Source organism: Cololabis saira, chromosome 2 (genome assembly GCF_033807715.1).
Source record: "Cololabis saira isolate AMF1-May2022 chromosome 2, fColSai1.1, whole genome shotgun sequence".
Classification (NCBI taxonomy): Eukaryota; Metazoa; Chordata; class Actinopteri; order Beloniformes; family Belonidae; genus Cololabis; species Cololabis saira.
This window is the reverse complement of record NC_084588.1, coordinates 12866064-12872241: the sequence shown is the minus strand read 5'-3', so window position 1 is coordinate 12872241 and position 6178 is coordinate 12866064.

Genomic DNA, 6178 nt, shown 5'->3' with positions numbered 1-6178 from the left:
TTTCACATTTTTCATTACTGTCAGATTGTTTATGATTGATTAATAAGTTGGAGGCCCCCCTATGAGTCTAGAACCCCCTCTAAGTATCTGACAAATACAAATCTAGTGGGTGCAGTAATTAAAAACACCTTTTTGTACACAGTTTTGCATGTAGGTGTATATATTGTAGGTATTTTATACAGCTTTTGCATATTGTTATGGCAATCTATCCACAAAAAATGCCATATGAGGGAATTTGAAGCCATTTCCAACTCATGCTGGTTCTGAAAGAAGTGGTCCGACAGGGAGCTGCGTTCAACACTTTATTTTGCATGTGAAGCCTCAAAAAACACCTACAAAACCCGGGTGCTGACGAGCCGGTGTATTATCAAAAACAACTACACATTAAGCTGCTGGTGATAGCACAACAATACGGACCCACACAAACTCTGTGCACGGTTGAAAAACTGTGTGGCTTCCAGCTCCTAATTCCCCATCTGATCACCTGTGTCTCCCTTACTTAACCTCTGATTGACAATCACCTCCCATGTCCACAGGTGCGCAGGTGATGTAATGACAACCTCCACCCACACATACATACACTCACAGCAGAACTCTAAATTGGCTACAACACATATAGTTATTTAGTTTTTGTATGTTTGTGTGGATATTGAAATTTGATTTTGATGTATTTATAATTTATTACTATTTTTATTATGTATCCACTTATTTACATGATTTGTATTTTGTGGTAAGGGTATTTATATTGTATTTCAGATTATATTTGTATTCATTTGTAATTTGTTAAGCATGTAAAATGGCTAACACGTTATCTTATACATTAAAGATGATGGTAAAAACAAAGCTTTTCTTGTTTTGTGAGCGTACGTAAATCGCTGATGGACGGGGCCGCCACATAAAATCTGACCCAGGTGCCAGATTGAGTAGGACCGGCTCTGTTTGAGAGTGTATCATCTAGGTTTGGGTCTGGTGACCCTGTGATCGACTCCATGTTAAACCCTGTCACTCAATCAATGATAGCTGAGATAAGATACGGCTTTAACGTGGCTCTGAGGAGGAAGCGGGTATAAAAAATGGATGATTTACTCTCTTCTACGGAAGTACATTCAAAGATTAATATTCATATATTTGGTTAAGTTGCAGCCAGGAGATCATTTGACATGCCAACACGTTTTTACTTCTTGTCCTTTTTACTTCTTTCTTTATTATACTTTCAAAAGTTACTATTTCTCTCTTTGAGAAATAAAAAAAAACTCCCATCTTAGGTTTGCAGATCCTCCCGACAGTGCTTCATTACTTCTTAGTGCGGATGCAGTTCGATTAAGATGTCCATGTGTATCATATATGCAGTGCTTTGTAGCCATTAAGATGCAGACAGACATGGATATTCATCTGCTGTCGACATGCGAGCTGCTGTATCGACTTTCCTCAGGGGAGACTTATTTATGCCTGCAGCTGCTCTATTTCCCGCAACTAAGGTGCATCCATGGAGGTTTCTGCTCTCCGTTATATTAGGAAGAGTGTAACCTAAGCTTAGTCAGTCACTGGACTTATTGTGGCAGGCATTTACGCACACACATTTACACTCACTGGCCACTTGCACCAAATAAAGTGCTCACTGGTATTTATAAATATGTACTTGTGCATACATGCATGTATCTTTCTGCAGCAGCATCCTGAGAAAGCATGAGGAGACATTGGAGGAGAAAAGTCCTGATTGACAGGGTTAAAAACTGTGCTCGGGGAAGGCAGCCATGTGATGTCAGGAAAGAGGCCAGCAAATGCAAAGACAAAAAAAAAAAAACACTGTTAAACCTAATTTCAGAATTAAAGAGGGGTTTGTCTTTGTTCTCAACACAAAAAAATATAACTTAAGGTTCTGCCTCCCATTATACTTCTGGAGAATATAGGAACCATGAGGAAGCCTGCAGTTTGAGAGCGAAGAGCTCCTTCAGGACAGCATGGGACTACGTGGTCTTTAAGGTAAGACAGAGACAGGTTCTTGAGGGTTTTACATGTAAGAAGGGAAACTTTACATTCTATCCAGGATTTAACAGGAAGCCAATGAAGGGACGGGCTGCAGAAACATGATCTCTCCTGTTAATTCATCAGAACTTTCTCTGCAGCACTCTGGATCATGTTAGTTGCAGGACGACTACAGAATTACAGCAGTCACAAATGCATCCGGTGGTTCTGGGTCACACTGAGACAGGATCTTCTGTTAGAAGTGTGTTTGTGTAAAACATAACCACTGTCACCAGTGTCGGTGCATTTGGTGACAAGTGAGAAATCAGTATGTGCATCCCCTGAGAGAGAAAGGATAAAGACGTGGGACTTTAAAGAAAGTGCTTCCAGAGGTTCATGAATGTATTTCTTGACTTGAATGAATGTATGTAAGCGTTGGTGATAATTCGCTCTGAACAGTAGAAAACCCTTTAAAAGGTAGATAAATTGAAAACATGTATAATCTCATCCCTGTTTTGTCGCCTCTCATGTGTAATGTTTACTTGTTTCTGTGACTGTGGCGTGTTAGTTCTTTAGGTTTTTGCTGCCTGTCTGCTTGATTTTCCCTTCAGTGTCCACACACTTGTTTATGCAAAGTAAACTCAATATTATGGTCTGTCACTTCGGATCGGATTCAATTCTTGGCGACTGATGTTAACTGCTCACATATACACGTAAGTGTCCGACTAATCTGAGATATTTCAACAATCCAGTTTCAGTTTTGTAAACGTGTGAAAAAGATAGTCTCCATAAAACCACATGAAATACAAAAATAAAGTTAATCACTCAACATAACAATGTTTTTAATGGTCTTCTAGAAACTAGAAAACACAAACCAGCAAAGAAGCTTCATGGTTCGCTATGGGTTAAACCACAAGTTGGTAATAGATTCACTTTATATTACTACTACTAACAATAATAATAATAAAAATATAGTTAATAATACAGTAATGTATGAGAATGTAAATATAAATAGGAAAGAAAAACCAAAAAACATACATGAGACCGCATGTTAGAACAACAGAGAGAACCCTTAAATACTTAATGATGGAAATTAAGAAGCTTGTACTTAATATTTTTATTTAATTTAAGGCTTAAGGAATGGATTATTTTCAATTGTAAAATGGAGAAAAACAAACTTTAGATATCTTAAATATTTTGCAAGCAAAATCATAACATTAATCACATGTTAACTGAATAATACAAATTAAAAGTTTATACATTTAAGGAATTTTAACCCTAATACTGCGGGAGTGAATCAGTTTAAGCTGATCAAAGAGGTCGATTACTCCTCCTGGATTTAGCAACTTGAAACATGGCATCTTGTCCAAATGGGAGAGACAACAGAGGGGTTTTAGGACAATTCAAGATGATCGCTGCTCAGAGCTCCATCAGTTTCCTGCTCGTGCGTGTTGTCAGAGATCACCAGAGAATATACAAGCCTTTCTGTCTGTGCAGCTTATCGGTTGGCTCACTTCCGGCCCGTCTCCTGACCTCTAATGAACGGAGGAGAGGGGTGGGGGCGGCGGTGGGGAGGGGGATCATTTGAAAAAGCTTGTATGTCTCTTGCAAGTCATGTAAACATTTGCAAATCCCACCGGCTTCAATCAATAGAGGAGGGGAGAGTTTCCAGTAAGCCGGTGTCTGTGCGTGCAGCTTGTCTTACAGCGGAAGTGTGAGCCACAGCGACACAAAACACGCAGAGCCATGAAAGATGCTCTGGATGCACACGGGAGGGGGAGGGGGCCGTCCGGTCTTCCTCCGTGAGGCTAGTTTTACCTGCTCTGTGATGTGCAAAGTCAAATCCAGGCAGTGGAGCATTTGTAAGGTGACTCTGATGAATAACTTCCTGATAACAGTGAGTCAAGTATGGTGTAATATGAGAGGAGTAATATGAACCGCCACTTTCGCAGAGTCTCTGCAGATTCGCTGCAGATTCGCTGCAGATTCGCTGCAGATTCGCTGCATATTTTTTAAGGATTTGTTTCTTGTACGTTGAGTCTTTATTGTGGGAATGGGTTAGAGAAGAGGTGATGGGAAAGCAGAAGAGACGGTGTCCAACCCAGGGTCAGACCCGGGGTCAGACCTGGGGCGGGGTCTGTGATGTCACAACCATGATGTGGATACTGCATTTGTGCATTTAAATACATAACCTGACATCATTTCATGCACCAGACCGATGCATCTAACCAATACACAAAATGTAAACTGCAGTTTGAAAACAGCAAAAACATAAACAAAATAAATAAAAATAAGATTTATTCAACTTTTTAACAGGAGTTTTGTAATTACCTTCACTGTGAATAGATGGGTAAACAAGATGCAGAGGGATATGTTTTAGAGCATGGCCTTTAAACACAGCTGATGATCGAGTTGAGAGGAGGGGCTTAGTTTAAATAATGAGAATTAGACATTAAAAACAGTAAAAAAGAAAAAGAAAAAAAGAAAAAGAAAAGGGAAATTAAATAAATTTGCTTCAAAACCATTTACATATCCTAAATAAATGAGTTCCCAAGGAACTATGGAGCATTTCTCCCAAATACTACTACTAATAATAATAATAAATTGTATTTATAGAGCGCATTTTCACCTGAAGAACAAGTCTCAAAGCGCTTACAATAAAGATTAGAAAAAAAAATTGAAAATAAAAATAAAATAGAAATAAAAAAAGAAAAGAAAAGAAAAAAAGCTAAATTAGCAAAAAAGCACAAGGACATTCTAAAAGACCAGAAATACTAACCAATAATTATTCATAAAACTTGACTAAAATACAATGAATCCAAAACAAAACATGCATCCAGATTTGTCCGAAACCTTTTGGAAGACACTAACATCTAATCCTGGAGGGCACTCTCAGAGCCCGGCTCTCAGTCCTGTTGAGAAACTGAGCAGACAGCTTAAGGTTAAAGTCCATGATGCTCAGCAAACACGCAGTTTGGATGAGCTGAAACAGTTTTTCATGGAAGAATGAGCTAAGATCCTACATGAGACGTGTGTCAACCTGATTAGGAACAACCACAAGATATTAGTAACAGCTGCAAGTCACAAAGACTTTTGATTATTAACTGGCAGAGGGCTGATTATTTTGGCCTTGGGCAATTTTTTTCCTCATCACTCATCACTAAACTCATCACTAAAATATCTGAATTTAGCTTAATGGTGACTTGTCTTTGTTCATTTGGAATCAATGCTTGATTATGTTCATTTTCGTGCAAAAATGCTGATGGTTCTGCTTAAGTTCAGACTCATGATTATGATATTAATTGTAAATGAAAGTATTTTATGGATTGTGGCTCATTCAACCTTTATTCATTCCAGCAACAAATATAACATTAAAGCTGCAAGCAGCGATGAACGGGCCCTCGCACTCACGGCCACCGCCCCCCATAAGCATATTAGAAATGACACCACCCACGACTTCCTATATCAAACCATTCAAAAGTTATAGCAGAAAAAAGGGACAACCAATCAGAAGAAGGGGCGGGGCTAATTCAGGCCAATGAAGGTCAAGGACTCCATACAGAATCTGATGACACCACCCACGACTGTCTGTCAAACCATTCAAAAGTTATAGCAGAAAATAGGGACAACCAATCAGAAGAAGGGGCGGGGCTAATTAAGGCCAAAGAAGCTGAAGGACTCATTACAGAGTCCCATGACACCACCCACGACTCTCTGTCAAACCATTCAAAGGTTATAGCAGAAAAAAGGGACAACCAATCCGAAGAAGGGGCAGGGCTAATTTTCACCAATTATGGTCAAGGACTCAATACCGAGTCCGATGACACCACGCACGACTCATTATGTCAAACCTTTCAAAAGTTATGGCAGAGAAAAGTATTCTAGGGGGTGCTGTTGAGCCGTTAGGCCACGCCCATTAATGCAAACCATGAACTATCAAATTTATCGCCAGGCCTGGCTTGCATGCAAAATTTGGTGACTTTTGGAGAACTATCAAATATGGACCAATCAGATGAAGGGGAGGCGTGATTTTTGGCGTCTAGCGTCGCCACAGTAACACTTTTGTACTGAGAAAAGTAATGCGCGTAGTCGCAAGATGGAGACGCACATTTTGATGTATAACACACCTGGGTGCACGTTACGGTTCGGGCCGCATTAACGGCCGAAGGAATGGCATAAATTGCGCCAAAATTACACAATTAATTCAAAATGG